Source organism: Lithobates pipiens, unplaced genomic scaffold, assembly GCF_037356315.1.
Source record: "Lithobates pipiens isolate NorthernLeopardFrog02 unplaced genomic scaffold, aLitPip1_a1.2 Scaffold_22, whole genome shotgun sequence".
In the NCBI taxonomy this organism is placed as follows: domain Eukaryota; kingdom Metazoa; phylum Chordata; class Amphibia; order Anura; family Ranidae; genus Lithobates; species Lithobates pipiens.
The window spans coordinates 79821064-79839587 of record NW_027507784.1 but is presented as its reverse complement, the minus strand read 5'-3'; the positions used below and the strand labels follow the sequence as shown (position 1 = coordinate 79839587).

Sequence of the window (18524 nt, the reverse complement as noted above, 5' to 3'; positions counted from 1 at the left end):
GTCATCACATTCCCTCTGTTCTCCGCTACATAAGAACTGGAGGGCAGAGAAGCAGCAGTACACTGAGCTTCCCAGTGAATAGCTGTGTGGGGTGAGGAGCGTGTCAGGACAAGTCTGATCATAGGAGAAGAACAGGCTGAGTTCCCAGCATAGCTAGAGAACCGTTTCTCCTGCTTATGGTGGTCAGTTTTTAATAGGAAAGCAGAGGGACTGGCAGGAACACCAGGGATTTCACATAAAAGGAATACAAAGAGAACAGGATACTTTCTTATAAATGGTGCAGTAGCCACATATCAGGAATACGAAATGCTGGGGTAACAAACACTTTAAAGCTGAACTCCAGCCTTCCCTTCTGATTTGTACAGCTGTACTGAAACTGCCTACTCTGTGTTCACTGCACACTGTGAGCTTTTACCAGTGTGCATTATATGCTGCAGCAAGCCAGAGTCCCCCTCATTTCCTAGCTGGAGGATGTCTAGTATCCTCCAAGCTCTTCTCCCTCCAGCCTTATTGTCCCTAGCACACCAAATCTCGGCTGATCCCCGGGCGAGATTCAAGCCGTCTATAGGCATGCCTGACCTCTGAGTGGAGATTTGCTCACTGCACATCCTTCAGGTCTGAGTGCTTCCAGGGCAGATGGACAAGCAAATGATGAGCACCGGCAACACGTGATTCCCAACCACCACCCAGTCATGGTAGTCTTAGTTGTGACAGGTTCACTTTAAGGGCTCATTTAACACTTGCTTCAGCATCAACACTTGCTTCGGACAGGCTTTGCTAAAGCTCCTGTCACTAAATAAAATGGTTAGTTTACAGTCCTGTTTACACCTGCTTTTGCTTTGCTTTGGTTTTTCTTCAAAAATGATAACCCATGTAGCTTCAGTGGTGCTTCAGAGCGTCTTCAAAGCCTCCATAGAAGTTTATGGCAAAGCTCGCTTAACCACTTAAGCCCCGGACCAATTTGCAGCCAAAGGACCAGGCCCCTTTTTGCGATTCGGCACTGCGCCGCTTTAACTGACAATTGCGCGGTCGTGCGACGTGGCTCCCAAACAAAATTAATGTACTTTTTCCCCCACAAATAGAGCTTTCTTTTGGTGGTATTTTATCACCTCTGCGGTTTTTATTTTTTGCTCTATAAACAAAAATAGAGCGACAATTTTGAAAAAAATGCAATATTTTTTACTTTTTGCTATAATAAATATCCCCCAAAAATATATAAAAAAACATTTTTTTTCCCTCAGTTTAGGCCGATAAGTATTCTTCTACATATTTTTGGTTAAAAAAAAAAAAAAAAAAAAAAAATCGCAATTAGCAATTATTGATTGGTTTGCGCAAAAGTTATAGAGTTTACAAAATAGGAGATAGTTTTATAGCATTTTTATTAATATATATATTTTTTTACTAGTAATGGCGGCGATCAGCGATTTTTATTGTGACTGCGACATTATGGCGGACACATTGGACATTTTTGGGACCTTTTTCATTTATACAGCAATCAGTGCTCTTTAAATGCACTGATTCCTGTGTAAATGACAGTGAAAGAGTTAACCACTAGGGGGCGGGGAGGGGTTAAAGCGGGAGTCCGCTGTTTTTTTTTTTTTAAAAGCCAGCAGCTACAAATACTGCAGCTGCTGACTTTTAAAATAATGACACTTACCCGCCCAGCGCGCCCGCGATGTCGGCACCCGAAGCCGATCTCTCGATCTTGGGTATGGGAATCAGGAAGTGGAGCCTTTCGGCTTCATTTCCCGGTTCCCTACTGCGCATGCGCGAGTCGCGCTGCGCAATAAGGATGGTCCCGCTGCCTCTGGGATCCGTGTGTTTCCCAGCAGGCAGCGGGGGACTTTCGGAAAGGGGCGTAATCTACGCCCCTTTCCGCAGATAGCTATGCCGGAAGTGGGTGCAGATACCTGTACTGTACAGGTATCTGCACCCCCCTGCCCCCTGAAAGGTGCCAATTGTGGCGCCGGAGGGGGGGAGGATTCCAATGAGCGGAAGGTCCACTTTAGGGTGTGGACCTCCGCTTTAAGCGTATGTGTGTGTGTGTGTTTTTTAACTGTAGGGGGGCGTGGCTTGGCATGTGACGTCACTGATCATCTTTCCCTATAACAGGGAACAGACGATCAGTGACAGCCTCAGTAGGAAGCACGGGAAGAGGTTTGTTTACACTTACCTCTCCTCGTTCTTCAGCTCTGTGACCCGATTGCGGGACACCAGCGGCGATGGTCCTGCGGCCAGGGTCACAGAGCTCAGGACCGGGTCGGGATGGCGCCGGCGAGCGCTCCAGACCCACGGCTGAGCACTTAAAGAGCAACGTACAGGTACGTGCTTGTGCCCAGCCGTGCCATTCTGCTGACGTATTTGTGCAGGAGGCGGTCCTTAAGCGGTTAAAGACCCACCAGAGCACCAAGCAAAAGCAAGGCGTAAACAGGGCTGTAAGCTAACCATTTTATTTAGTGACAGGACCTTTGACTGGCGTTCAGACAGCGTGTCCGAAGCCTTGTTCTGAAGCAAGTGTAAAACTAGCCCTAAGGGTAAACGGTGCCATAAAAAGCATTGTCCGGTAGCATTTGTACCTTTAGCCATCAAGGGTTCAAAGTAGAAAACGGAGTCTATTTAGTAATACAAATATTCTAAAAACAGTAACTCCAGACCTCCAGTACAATTCAACACAGCTATATATATATATATATATATATATATATATATATATATATATATATATATATATATATCAAAGCTTCCATGAAATGTCTTTCATGCAGCAATCATTCTATTAATTAGTGAAACTTTTACTTTCTGGTTGTTGACCATGCTCCAATTGCATGCAATTATTAGAGACGAACAGTTAACTAGTCTGAACCAGGATATGACCTCTTGTCTACTGGCAGATCGTTATCTCCGCTGTTTTTTCCTTGTTTTGTTTGCCTTGGCTAATGAGCCTATTTTGGTGCCATCTTTCCTGGGTATGTTTAGTCTGTCTTTGATGCTACAGGGAGGAGATGGGGTGAGAATATAGAATTTCTAACCTATATCATGGGGCATCCTATATACTATTAATAAATACACAAGATATTTTTGCACAGCTTAAAAAGAATCCAGAATAGTAGAGATAAAACAATGATAACACATGAGCTACTGTTACTTTCTTTTGTTTTGTGTATCATAAGCTTCATTATCTAACCACAGAATTGCTTTACACGCTTTCTTAATACTCATATCTTTGTCAAGCAGCTTCTAAAATTGAGAAATACAAAATGCAAATCATATGTACACTTTATTGCTAAACATACAATAAATGCAGCTCTATTTATTAACCACTTGACCTCCGGAAGATTTGCCCCCCTTCATGACAAGGCCATTTTTTGCGGCATGGCACTGCGTTACCTTAAGGGCCGGTTCACACTGCGGGCGATGCGAGGCGACACGACTTGCCTCGCCGTGATCTGACAAGTCGCCCCCGTTCTGTACAATGGAACCGTTCTGAGAGGAGCGACTCGAGTCGCTCCGACTCAGAAAAAAGGTTCCTGTACTACTTTTGGGCGACCTCGGGGCGACTTGCATTGACTTCTATACAGAAGTCATTTGCAAGTCGCCGCTGAGGTCGCGGCAGGTCGCGGCGAGGCAAGTCGGTGTCGCCTCGCATCGCCTGCAGTGTGAACCGGCCCTTACTGACAATTGCGTGGTCGTGCGATGCTGTACCCAAATGAAATTTCTACAATTTATTTCCCCACAAATAGAGCTTTCTTTTGGCGGGATTTTATCAGCTCTGCGTTTTTTGATTTTCTGCGCCATAAACAAAAAAAGAGCGACAATTTATTTAAAAAAAAAAAAAACCCCAAAAAGTTCTACTATACAACATATCTAGTAAAAAAAAAAAAAAAAAAAATCTAAACTTCTTCATGAATTTAGGCCAATATATATTTTGCCTAAATGCTACGTATTTTTGGTAAAAGAAATTCCAATAAGCGTATATTGATTGGTTTGTGCGAAAGTTACAGCGTCTACAAACTATAGTAGATATGCTGGAATTTTTATGTAATTTTATTATACCATCACCAAATTATAGCGGGACTGTGATATTGTGGTTGACAAACACTGACACTTTGTGGGAACCAGTGACACTAATATAAAGCTCAGTGGTAAAAATATGCACTGTCACTGTACTAATGACACTGGCTGGGAAGAGGTTAAACATCTAGGGCAATCAAAGGGATAACTGTGCGCCTAACCAGTGTTTTTGTGTAAACTGTCTGGTGATTTTACTTAGGCTCGGTTCACACAGGGGGCGATGCGAGGCGACACAACTTGCCTCGCCGCGACCTGCCGCGACCTCAGCGGCGACTTGCAAATGGCTTCTGTATAGAAGTCAATGCAAGTCGCCCCGAGGTCGCCCAAAAGTAGTACAGGAACCTTTTTTCTGAGTCGGAGCGACTCGAGTCGCTCCTCTTAGAACGGTTCCATTGTACAGAACGGGGGCGACTTGTCAAGTCGCGGCACGGCAAGTCGTCTCGCCTCGTGTCGCCCGCTGTGTGAACCGGCCCTAAAGGGATGTCATGGATTTTATTCTCTGCTTTGCATTGACACAAAATCCATCACTCTCCCCCCCCCCGTGTCTTTATCCAATGATCGGGAGGTGCTGGTGGACATCTATTGCTCAACACCCACAGATAGGCCTCTCCTGGTGAGTAATCACAGCAGATTGGTGCGGGCCCCCTGTAGGCAGAAGTGCAGAATCGCATACGTATGTCAGGGATATGCAATTAGCGGACCTCCAGCTGTTGCAAAGCTACAAGTCCCATCATGCCTCTGCCTCTGGGTGTCATGCTTGTGGCTGTCAGAGTCTTGCTATGCCTCATGGGACTTGTAGTTCTGCAACAGCTGGAGGTCCGCTAATTGCATATCCCTGGTATATGTGATTCTGCACATAAAGGCCACCATGTAGCAGTATATTTTCTATGGGGTGGTTGGGAAGTGGTTAATAGGTCATTAAAAAATTTTTTTTTTTTAAAGTAGCAGAATGTGACTCAGCTTATATACAACAGCAATCAGGCTAGGAGAGGGGGATGCAGCACAAGGAGCTCATCAGTTCATGTGCTGGCTAGGGGCATGCTTATAGGAGAAGAGAACAGAGTGAGATAGCTGAGCTCATCAGTCTGGTGCTTTTCTTTTCATTGGCCAGTTACAGTCTGGGGGAGGGACAAAACCTTTCATGCCGCGTACCGGACTTTCCGGCAAAAAAGTTAGACGGAGTTCCGACCAAATGGACTTGCCCACACGCGAACGGACCAAAGTCCATTAGTTTTGAACGTGATGACATACGACGGGACTAGAAAAGGAAGTTCATTAGCCAGTAGCCAATAGCTGCCCTTGCGTCGTTTTTGGTCCGTCTGACCAGCATTCAGACGAATGGTTTTCCCGACAAAAATTGATTCCGTCAGACAGATTTGAAACATGTTCTATTTCTATTTCCGTCTGAATTTTTGAAGAAAAAAAGTCAGATGAAGACTACACACGATCGTAATATCCGACGAAATTATTCCGTCTGACTTTTTCTGTCGGAAAGTCCGACCGTGTGTATGCGGCATAAGAGTTACTTATCTGCACCAACAAAAATATTAGGTTTCCTTCCCCGACAGGCAGGAATATGCTGTGGCAGAGCTGTGTAAATATTATGACTAGATACATATAAATACCAATCTTTGGTCATCTATAATAGCCCCCTAAAGCCCCGTACACACGATACGAAATTCGGAAGTAAAATTTCGCCCCCCACGATCTGACGATTTTCAGATTGTTAGTATGGTGCTTTTGACAGCCGATTACGATTTTTCGTATGACAAAAGCTGGATGATGTGCAGACTATAAAATTTTAATCGTATGTGAACACAATCCCTGATTTGCGTATAAACAATAGAACAATAGAAATCTAACAGCGTATGGCTATTTTTATAGACAGTGGTCACTATCACTAACCTCTAAGACAATTACTATAACTTTTTCTTTGTGTAAACTTCTCAACTAAGGTTCTGTGAAACATTAGGGTTCCTATAGAGCAGGGGTGTTGAACTAAATTTCTTTGTGGGCCACATCAGCTGTACGGTTTCCCTCAAAGGGCTGGTTGTATCTAGGGTGCTCTACGTATTGAGTGCAAAGTTCAGGAATACGCTATGTACAGCTTGCAGGGTTCGGGGTGTACCATGTGCAGCTTGCAGGGTTCGGGGTGTACCATGTGCAGCTTGCAGGGTTCGGGGTGTACCATGTGCAGCTTGCAGGGTTCGGGGTGTACCATGTGCAGCTTGCAGGGTTCGGGGTGTACCATGTGCAGCTTGCAGGGTTCGGGGTGTACCATGTACAGCTTGCAGGGTTCGGGGTGTACCATGTACAGCTTGCAGGGTTCGGGGTGTACCATGTACAGCTTGCAGGGTTCGGGGGGTGTAATATGTACACAGAGATCAGGGGTGTAATAAATACATATTGCAGGGTTCAAGGGTGTAATATGTGCAGGGTTCAGGGGTGTAATATGTGCAAGGTTCAGGGGTGTAATATGTGCAAGGTTCAGGGGTGTAATATGTGCAAGGTTCAGGGGTGTAATATGTGCAAGGTTCAGGGGTGTAATAGATACAGAATGCAGGGTTCAGTGGTGTAATATATACAGAATGCAGGGTTCAGTGGTGTAATATATACAGAATGCAGGGTTCAGGGGAGCAGGAGTGGAGGATGAGAGCCGGAGGTGGAAGTTTTGGCTGCAAAACTGAGTGCAAAGGCCACATGACAAGATTTGGCCCCCAAGCCTTGTGTTTGACATATGTGCTATAGAGGCTTTTTAGGGGTTCCATGTCCTGTAGCTGAGTGCTAGGGGGCAATGCCCCTTAGACTCAGCTGCGCAACACCAATGATATTGCACATAGCGCACCAATGCACAGGGGATCGCTGCGCTGTGCTGTATTCAGAGTGCAATGCGTGCCTCTTTCCCCCAAAGCTTCCTTGTAACTTTCTCTGCTTCCTCGCCCAACTATAGTACCTCCCTGCATAGGCAGTGCACCTTGCAGAGAGATCATTCTCTCTCTGTAGATCTGTGCCCGTCATGAGTGCGTGCAGGGATCTGTTAGGTCTGAGAGCTGCTGAGCAAAGCTGCCCCTTGTAAACACAGATGGCTTCTGTGTTTACAAGTGCCTGCGGGGAGCAGGAATGGAGGATGGGAGCTAGAGGTGGTGGAATGGAGTACCGGCACGTTTTGGCTGCAAAACTGAGTGCAATGGCCACATGAGAAAGCCTGGCATGTCGGATTTGGCCTGTGAGCCTTGTGTTTGACATATGTGCTCTAGAAGCTTGCTAGGGTTCCGTGTCCTGTAGCTGACTGACCCCCCCATTTGATGGTGTCTGCATAGTTCTAGGGGACAATGCCCCTTAGCAGACCTAGCTGCGCGACAGCAATAATATTGCACGTAGCGCACCAATGCGCAGGGGTGTGGTACATACATAGTGCAGGGGGGCGCCGTGTACAGAGTGTGCAAATAAACCCCCCCCCCCCCCCCCAAAGCATCATTGCAACTCTCTCTGCCTTCCTCGCCCAGCTCTAGTACCTACCTCCCTGCATAGGCGGAGCACCTTGTAGAGAGATTGGTCTCTCTTTCTGTAGATCTGTGCCCGCCATGAGTGTAGGGATCTGTTAGGTCCGAGAGCTGCTGAGCAAAGCTGACAACCAGTGTGCGGATCATCTTTCCTACATCATTCTACTCAGCCAGCGTCTGTGGATCGATCACCCGGGAGCTCAATGTGTTGTATGGGTAGTAGCACAGATTTTTCGGTTTGCAATTTTCCCACTGACCTCTAATCAAAAGGGTTTAGCAGGGGTTTCTCCAGACCTGAAAATTATTTGATAGGTTCTTCAGAGGTAAAATGTTTGAGAAAGGTTACTCTAAGGAAAGCAGACTATCAGGTGATTAAATGTCTATGAAGCAGTCACTGACCACAATGAATGATCATGCTAGGGGACAAAGTAATTATACTGATTAGGATCCATGTCCGAATGTTTCCCACCAACATGTGTTGGGAAGAATGTTCGCTGATGTCTATTATGCTGCGTACACACGATCAAATTGTCCGGCGACTTAGTCCGCCGGACCGCATTTCACCGGACAATCCGATCGTGTGTGGGCTTCAGCGGACTTTTTCAGCGTAAAGTTCGGCGGACTTAGAAAGTAGTTTTGCAGCCCAATCTTTCTGCCGGACTTGGGTTTCAGTGGACAATACGTTCGTGAGTATGCTAGTCTGCCGGACTAAGAATGACGCATGCTCAGAAGCAAGTATGAAAAGGAAGCTATTGGCTACTGGCTATTGAACTTCCTTTTTCTAGTCCCGTCGTATGCGCTGTACGTCATCGCGCTAGCAATCGCCGGACTTTCCGTGTGTGGCCAAGTCCATTCGGTAGAAAGTCCACCGGACTATCCGCCGGATTGTTTGCTAGACTAAGTACGGCGGACAATTCGATCGTGTGTATGCGGCGGCAGAGCTGCGCAATTAATCGGTAAGAATTGTTATCGCAATCTTGACTAAAGTGTTTCACAATTCTTTCTATGCAAAGAATTCTCTCTGCTCTTCTGAAGCCACAGCCCTCAAAAGAAAGTAAGAGAAAAACTGGGCAGTGTGCCAAGAATCAAAACATTCTTCATCAGTTGAACTTAAAGCGGAGGTCCACCCTAAAGTGGAGCTTCCGCTCATTGGAACCCTCCCCCCCTCCGGCGCCACAATTGGCACCTTTCAGGGGGGAGGGGGGTGCAGGTACCTGTACAGTACAGGTATCTGCACCCACTTCCGGCGTAGATTCTGCAGAATCTACGCCCCTTTCCGAAGGTCCCCCGCTGCCTGCTGGGAAACACACGGATCCCAGAGACAGCGGGGACCATCCTTATTGCGCAGCGCGACTCGCGCATGCGCAGTAGGGAAACGGGAAATGAAGCCGAAAGGCTCCACTTCCTGATTCCAATACCCAAGATGGTGGCGGCAGCACCAGACAAGACGATCTAGAGATCGGCTTCGGGTGCCGACATCGCGGGCGCGCTGGGCGGGTAAGTGTCATTATTTTAAAAGTCAGCAGCTGCAGTATTTGTAGCTGCTGGCTTTAAAAAAAAAAAAAAAACGGCGGACTCCCGCTTTAAGTATAAACATTGTAACAATTTGTCAATGGAATAGCCTTTGTGTACAAGTGAAAAAAGTTTAACCACTTAAACACTAAGGGTCCTTTCACACGGGGCGGATCAGTTCTGATCCGCCCCGTGGATGTCCGTTTGCTCAGCGGGGATCACTCCGCCGATCCCCGCTGAGCAGGGAGATGACAGCTCCGTCTCTGCACACTGCGCAGGGACGGACCTGTCACAGCGCCGCTCTCCCCTATGGGAGATCGGATGACGACGGACCGCAGTGCCCGTCGTCACCCGATCCGATCCGCAGACGGATGGAAAAATAGCTTTTTCCTCCGTCACACTTTTTCAGATCGGAGCGGGTCGGATGTCAGCGGACATGTCACCGCTGACATCCGACGCTCCATAGACCTCTATGGAGCACCCGTTCAGGTCCGCCTGAAAAACTGACAGGCGGGCCTGAACGGGACGTTAGTGTGAAAGAGGCCTATACCTTTTTCTGACATTTGTTGGTTTCAAGTTAAAACCTTTTATTTTTATTTATTTTTTGCTAGAAAATTACTTAGAACCCCCAAACATTATATTTATTGTTTTTAGTAGACACTCTACAGAATAAAATGGTGGTTGTTGCAATATTTTATGTCACACTGTATTTGCACAGCGATCTTTCAGATGCAATTTTTTTGGAAAAAATGACTTTAATGAATAAAAAATAAAATAACCAGTAAAGTTAGCCAATTTTTTTGTATACAATTAAAGATTTTATGTCACGAAAATCGTGATCTTTTTATTCTAAGCAAAAAAAAAATGGCGATTCTCATTTTGGCCAGAATTGTGCAGCTCTAATGTCTATGGAGAAAGATGATGTAAAGTGCCTCTCCTATTACATTTAAACTACCACTGTCGGTGCCTAAATTTCTATACTATCCTCTATTACAGTACAAGGACCAGTGCCTGGGGAACACTGCTGTCTTCAATGAATTAAGCAGATCACAAGCTTTTGATTGTGGAGTAAATTAACAGGACTACAAATGCCTCGTCAAGCTAATTAGTCAGCCAGGAGATCCAGCGCTCAACAACTGATCAAAGAGCCAGCAATTTGCTGTCCTGTCCTCCACATAAAAGAGGCATTCTATAGAAAGAGGTGTGGGGGGGTTTGGCAGAAAGGTGGGACACTGGAGCACAGTGAGCTGAATACTCAGCAGGAATGATATCAGGGCATCACTCAATGTGTAGGAGAACATGCATACGCTGGGTGTTCCACTATTTCACAGCCTCGGGGTGAAAATGCTTTCACTGGCCTCTTTGTCAGGTACAGTGTCAGCAGCATCATTAGCGAAGGATTAATGAGCGCCTGTACGACAGAGGCGATCTACATGACAAATCAGGTATAACGGGTTCATAGGCTCTTGTTTTGTTTCTGAAATCAATTCTTTACAGATGTTTAAAGAGCGGCAAGAACAAAGCATGACTGATAACAAAACCATTAGATTTACAGAACTTTCCAATTAGACTTAAAGCTGAACTCCGGGGAAAAGTATTGTAGTGGGGTTGCCCCTGCACTGCAAGGGTTAACTGTTCTGTTGCATTTGGGGGAACCTGGAAAAAGCAGTTGTACTTACCTGATCCTCTGCCCCTGCAGGTTCCTCCACTCTGCAAGACCAGTTCCTGCACCCTTGTCTCCCCTATTCTCTAGTAGTCAGACACCCCTGATGTCCATCAAGACCGATGGAGGGCCCATAGCACTGTGCGGGAGAACAAATCGATTACAGCTAGCGGCTTTAACTGCTGGCAATAATCGCATGTACAAATCCAACTTGCTGGTTGTACCCCCCAGTCGATCGACGGCTCAACTTGGGTACAAGCAGCCTGCCCATAGATAGGTCGAATCTTGGCCAGCCCTTGCTGAACCAGCCAAGATTGGAACTGCCTATAGTCGGCTTAAAGGAGAAGTACAGCCAATGCTCATTTGGCTGTACTCCTCCCTGTGGATCTCAGGAGGAGTGCAATTCGCTCTCCACCCATGACCCGTTTTTAGCCGACAGCGGGCTGAATCCCGCTGTTGGCTGTCGTCACAGAGCCAGTCCAGGCTGGAGAGAGATTGCCACCATATGATCAGGATCCTCCCAGATGCCTGTACTGGCACCTGGCTCACCCTCTCAGTGGTACAATCAGCCTGCCCATAGATGGTTTGAATTCCGGTTGGTCCCTGCTGAACCAGCCAAGATTGGAACCATCTATGAGCGGCTTAAAGGAGACGTTTAGCCAAAGCTCATAAGGCTGTACTTCTCCTGTGCATCACAGAAGTGCAGTTCATTCTGCACTCTTGTGACCTGTTTTCATCTGGGAGCGGGCTAGAGTCTGCTGTCGGCAGACATCACAGAGCCATCCAGGCTGAGAAAAGATCGCGACCATATGGTCGGTATCTGACCATATGCCTGGACCGACAGCTGGCTCAGCCTCTCAGTGAGCCGATGAGAGCCTGAACCAGCCCCTACCACCCCCTCCACAACCCAACGCTCCAGTGAGCACGGGGGGGGCAGAGCAGAGAGCCATTGACTGACAGTGTTTGATCGCTCAGTTCTCAGTCCTACATGTGGCAAGGAACAGATGCAGCATCAGACCGATGCTGCATCCACCTAGACAAGTATGATTTCTTAAAAAAAAAAAAAAAAAAAAAAGACAAAACTTTTTTAAATAACAGTCTGACTCTGAAGCAATAGGGAGCACCATCTGCCAGGATAGTGAAGGATCTTGTAGGTAAAACTGCTTTTCCTGTCTCTAGACCTAAGACCCCTTTCACACTGCCGGCGCCTGGGCGTCAGAGGTAAAGCGGCACTATTTTGAGCACCACTTTACCGTCATTTTAGTGGCGCTATTCGGCTGCTAGTGGGGCGTTTTTTTAACCCCCGCTAGCAGCCGGGAAAGGGTCAAAAACCACTGCAAAGTGCTGCTACAGCAGTGCTATGCCAGCGGGATATAGCCGCGCTGCCCCACTGATTTCAATGGGCAGGAGCGGTGGCGGAGCGGTATACACACCGATCCTTCACCGCTCCAAAGATGCTGCTAGCAGGACTTTGAGCGTCCTGACAGCGCACTTCCGGGCTTTCACATTGGAGACACAGCAGCGACTGTTTCAGGGTGCTTTCCAGGCGATATTTTTAGCGCTGTAGAGCCTGCAAAGCTCCCCGGTGTGAAAGGGGTCTAAACGAGTACCTAAGCCTTGAAGTACGGGGCAGTCCCAATGCAAGGAGGATTGGTACTTTTCCCGGAGTTTAGATTTAAGCAAGCCATAGATGTCAGAGAATTGTCAGACATAAGGAAACAGTAAAAGATCTTTGCAAATGAAGATCTTTTTATAAACTTGTATGCTCAGATTGCCCGAGTGTGCTTATGGAGGAAGAAAAGACAGATGTGCGCTGTGAGCTTCCCTTATTTACAGTGAAATAAAAAGTATAGAAACTTTTTTTGAACTTGACAATAACAGTAGATTAATGCCAGGAGTGACTAATTAATGTGTAGGATTCCCGAGAAGAGAAATAGTTTTTATTGATCTTTAAAGGGTTAACTCGCCTTTTCACTAAAAAATACCCTATGCTGCTTTGGGGCCCCAGTGTGTTAAAATCGCAGTGCAGTTTTCAAATGGAATGCTTTACCAGTAGGTCACGACAGATATCCCCAAAGCCTTCAACAAAAAATCCCACCAAAGTGATAAGCTGCATACTATCCAACATTCTAGGATGCTCCAGACTTTAAAGGCTCACTCCCAGTATTATGTTCCAAACCCATGCATGCGCAGTGTGTTCTCCCTATCCCATAGAGTAGTGGCTAAGAGTCAGCAGACTGCACATGCACAGGTTTGGAATATGGAAGCGTGAGCACTCACTTTTGGGATGCTGGGAGCAAGCATGTAGCTTTTGAAGCATCCCAGAACTTGGGCAGGAATCCAGCCAATGCCCTTCTTTCTGGTGCCTGCACAGTGCTTGGCTGTGTTTACAAATCTTTAAAAGTAGCATGGCCAAAGCTCTTTTGGTCATTCTTTTCTTGTGGGTCACAGGAGTACAATTAAATTTGTACTCCTGTGACCCAGTCAGCTGATAGCGGGCTATTGAAAGGGCAGAGCCATGCCAGGATCTTGAAGGATCCTGACAATATTGCTGGGATCTACCCCACTGCCTGATGGACAGAGGACTCCACTTTTCAATGTGCAGCTGAGAGTCGGATCCAGCCATGCCCACACCCTTCCCAGCGCTCCAGTGAGTGCTCAAAGGGCAAAGCAGAGAGTGGTAACTGACAATCACTGCTTTCTTCTTGAAGCGGACTGAGAACAGAGATCCGCGGTCATGTGATCTTTCAGTTATCAATCAGAGCCGACGTGGGACATGGAGGTGAGTATGTATGTTTGTGTTTTATTGAAAGGCTATACTTCTCCTTTTACACATATCAGTCCCTGCTGCAGCCTCTCTCATTGTAACCTAGTGCAGTGCAGCAGTCTGACCACTGGGGGGGGGGGGGGGGGGGGGATAGGAGACTGAGAAAATGCTTCCTCCTGCCTGCAGCAGACTGATATCTCAGCCTAGGCAAAGTCACAGGACTGTTTTTCCCCATGAGAAAATGTATTCATTTTTATTATTATAGTGTGCTGTAGATAGTGAACGGTCAGGCATTTATTCATATAGGCTCGTAAAGTTACTGAAAGCTCCACTTTAAATTCTTTTACCTGAACGTGTTCAATTTTTGAAGTTTAACAGATTGTTTTGTGAGAGCAAATTTGATAAAAAATTGTTCTCAGAAAAACTTTGTTTAAAAAAAATGAATGTTTTAGAAGCAGAAATGAAGTATGGCCAGACATGTAGCATAATGAGATGGTAAAGGGAAATCCCACAATTAACGCCTCTGAGGTTTTTTTCAGAGCTTGTGAATCACACGAGAGCAGATATCAGATATTCTCAGAAATGTGGCTTTATTGTGATCTGTTTATGACAATTCCAAGCCGTTCTGTAATTTCCGAAGTGAAATATATCAGAAAATAGACTTTCACAAAAACTTTCATATCCTCCCAAATCATCTTGACACCAATTCCATTTTTAATTTTCATTTCATGCATTCTGCAATTGTTATTCAGCTTGTCAGATTCACTTTAATCATCTCTATGCTGCCATATTGTAAAAAAAAATTAAATAAAAAAAATTAATTCTAGAGCACGGTTTATAAACTTCTGCACAATACACACACACAGGTAGCCAGTGTCATGTGAATGGCTGTGATCGAGCTGTCATGGCAGATCACAAAAACAGCATAGGGTGCAATAATAGTATGTAAACATTTATTTCCACATGATTAAGTCCTGGTTCACATTAGTGCAATGACAGACATCACATGCGATTCGCACCGCATTGCTCTGCAGATCACATGTGATGTCTGTGTGATGCGATTTCAGCCATACAAACTGCATCGTATTCGCACCAAAACGATGCAGAACCCATTTTTTTGGTCCGCACTGGAATCAGATTACATAGGTGTTCAAACCAATGCAATCCGATTCCTGAACCATTTCACAGGAGTGAAGGTCCACTTAACGTTATAAAGCAAAGTATCTGCTCTATGGACTATAGCAGGGGTCTCCAAACTTTAGTGGGACCGGACTGTAGTCAGTGGGAGTAGAATATGTTCTGCGGGGTCCAGTGGGAGTAAACAATGCCCCATTGTTGGTGTCAGTGGGAGAAATAGAGCCCCATTCATTCCATTCATTTGGGTCAGTGGGAGGAATAGAGCCCCATCCATTGGGGTCAGTGGGAGGAATAGAGCCCCACCCATTGGGGTCAGTGGGAGGAATAGAGCCCCACCCATTGGGGTCAGTGGGAGGAATAGAGCCCCACCCATTGGGGTCAGTGGGAGGAATAGAGCCCCACCCATTGGGGTCAGTGGGAGGAATAGAGCCCCACCCATTGGGGTCAGTGGGAGGAATAGAGCCCCACCCATTGGGGTCAGTGGGAGGAATAGAGCCCCACCCATTGGGGTCAGTGGGAGGAATAGAGCCCCATCCATTGGGGTCAGTGGGAGGAATAGAGCCCCATCCATCGGGGTCAGTGGGAGGAATAGAGCCCCATCCATCGGGGTCAGTGGGAGGAATAGAGCCCCATCCATTGGGGTCAGTGGGAGGAATAGAGCCCCATCCATTGGGGTCAGTGGGAGGAATAGAGCCCCATCCATTGGGGTCAGTGGGAGGAATAGAGCCCCATCCATTGGGGTCAGTGGGAGGAATAGAGCCCCACCCATTGGGGTCAGTGGGAGGAATAGAGCCCCACCCATTGGGGTCAGTGGGAGGAATAGAGCCCCACCCATTGGGGTCAGTGGGAGGAATAGAGCCCCACCCATTGGGGTCAGTGGGAGGAATAGAGCCCCATCCATTGGGGTCAGTGGGAGGAATAGAGCCCCATCCATTGGGGTCAGTGGGAGGAATAGAGCCCCATCCATTGGGGTCAGTGGGAGGAATAGAGCCCCATCCATTGGGGTCAGTGGGAGGAAGAGAGCCCCATCCATTGGGGTCAGTGGGAGGAAGAGAGCCCCATCCATTGGGGTCAGTGGGAGGAATAGAGCCCCATCCATTGGGGTCAGTGGGAGGAATAGAGCCCCATTATTGGGAGGAATAGAGCCCCATCATTGGGGTCAGTGAGAGGAATAGAGCCCCATCATTGGGGTCAGTAAATGAATAGAGCCCCTTCAATGGGGTCAGTGGGAGGAATAGAGCCCTTTTAATGGGGTCAGTGGGAGGAATAGAGCCCCTTCAATGGGGTCAGTGGGAGGAATAGAGCCCCATTCATTAGGGTCAGTGGGAGGAATAGAGCCCCATTCATTAGGGTCAGTGGGAGGAATAGAGCCCCATTCATTAGGGTCAGTGGGAGGAATAGAGCCCCATCATTGGGGTCAGTGGGAGCAATAGAGCCCCATCATTGGGGTCAGTGGGAGCAATAGAGCCCCATCATTGGGGTCAGTGGGAGCAATAGAGCCCCATCATTGGGGTCAGTGGGAGCAATAGAGCCCCATCATTGGGGTCAGTGGGAGCAATAGAGCCCCATCATTGGGGTCAGTGGGAGCAATAGAGCCCCATCATTGGGGTCAGTGGGAGCAATAGAGCCCCATCATTGGGGTCAGTGGGAGCAATAGAGCCCCATCATTGGGGTCAGTGGGAGCAATAGAGCCCCATCATTGGGGTCAGTGGGAGCAATAGAGCCCCATCATTGGGGTCAGTGGGAGCAATAGTGCCCTGTTGTTGGTGTCGGTGGGAGGAATAGAGCCCCATTCATTGGGGTGAGTGGGAGGAATAAAACCCCATCATTGGAGTCAGTGGGAGGAATAAAACCCCATCATTGGAGTCAGTGGGAGGAATAGTGGCCCATCATTGGTTTCAGCGACAGGAATTATGCCCCATTGTTGGTGTCAGTGGATGGAATAGTACCCCAAGGACCAGATAAAGGCAAAGAGCCACAGTTTGGAGACCGCTAGACTATAGAAAAAAAAAAAACGAATGTTGGACGCCATTTACTTGAATGTGTTTCAACTTTTTTTCCTCTGCAAATCTTGAATCTGTGAGAAAAAGTGAAGGGGTACCAATCATTTTGGCAATTCATATATTTATTATGGGTACTTATATAGCACCATTAATTTAAGCAACACTTTAAATATATATTGTACATTCATCAGTCTCTGCCCTCAAGGAGCTTACAATCTAAGGTCCCCAACTCACATTCATACACACACACATAGTAGGGCCAATTTAGAAAAGAACCAATGTGGGAGGAAACCAGAGCACCCAGAGCAAACCCACACAGTTACAGGGAGGACATGCAAATTCCATGCAGGTAGTTTGGGATTTGAACAGCAATTTTATAACAGAAATAATACATTCCTTACTATGATTTTTCTTCCAGACTCAGTTAGGGGTCAGTGTCTGTATTTGGCTCAGGCAGTGACAGCACGCTCATCCAGACTGGTATATGAAGATTTGTTTTGGTGACTCACTCATTTTCATGTCTACATAATGTGACATCTGCCTTCCTAAACATAGACCTCTGCGAGTGTCTGGAGACCAAACATCTATTACTGGCTCTTCCTCATAAAGAAACTGAGGAAATGGAGGAAAACTATACAATGCCAGAAAATGCACGGTCACTGTGTTTATATGTGTGGGCACTGAAGCCGAAGACTTACTGTGATGATTTTGCATAACTGGACACGGGTGATATCAAAACCTGCTGAAAGGGTCATGTGTACCTACCGATTGTAAATACCGATCAATATTCCTGTACACCTAGTATGTCAAACTCCACAACACACATTATGGAAATGTGGGGGATAACTGCTTTTATTAACCGCTTCCAGCCCAAGGGCGTCATATGGCGTCTGACTTTCAGTGAGGATATCTGAATGATGCCTGCAGCTACGGCCATCATTCAGGTATCATCTTTTAGAGCCGGCGATTCTGTGCACCATAAGAATGATCATGGCGGCAGTTCCACCGCTTGATCGTTCTTAGAGGCAACAGGAGGGCATGTATGTCCCCCCCCCCTCGCCACCCTCCAGTGCTTCTCCAGGCTCCCCCGTGCCATCGGAGACGCGGAGAAAGAAACCGCTGCCGCCGGATGATGAGCACAGAGATTTCCGATGACCAGATGGTCACCAGTCATCTCTGACCGTTCGTTGGAGGACGGGACGCGACGTTATGACATCACGTCCGGGCCGTGGTTGTAAACAAAGCCACGATCGTGGCTGGAAAGCATGGGATTGTTAATTTATTATTATTTTTTTTTTTGATCTGATGCTTTCCAGCCTGGAGGAGAGATGTGGGGTCTTATAGACCCCATATCTCTCCATAAAGAGGACCTGTCATCCACTATCCCTATTACAAGGGATGTTTACATGCCTTGTAATAGGAATAAAAGTAATCCAAAAAAAATGTAAAGAGAAAGTGTAAAAATAAAAGTAAAATAAAAAATAATAATAAACTTTTTTTAAAGCACCCCCGTCCCCGTGTGCTCGTGGACAGAAGCGAACACACACACAAGTCCCACCCACATATGTAAATGCCGTTCAAACCACACATGAGGTATCACCACGCGTGTTAGAGCGTGTGCAACAATTCTATCACTAGACCTCCTCTGTAACTCTAAATAGGTAACCTGTAAAAAAAAAATTTAAAGCGTCGCCTACAGAGATTTTTTTTTTTATGTACCAAAGTTTGGCGCCATTTGAGCGTGCGCATTTTTAAAGCATGACACGTTAGGTATGTATTTACTCGGTGTAACATCATCTTTCACATTATACAAAAAAATTGGGCTAACTTTACTGTCGTTATTTTTTTTTTGATTCATTAAGCTTTTT

At 46.6% G+C, this 18524-nt stretch overlaps 1 protein-coding gene across 1 annotated transcript in view; it reads right to left on the bottom strand.

Moving 5' to 3' along the window:
• Positions 1-18524, bottom strand: part of DARS1 (aspartyl-tRNA synthetase 1) — a 177075-nt gene that overhangs the window by 64666 nt on the left and 93885 nt on the right. The window lies entirely within an intron of this gene.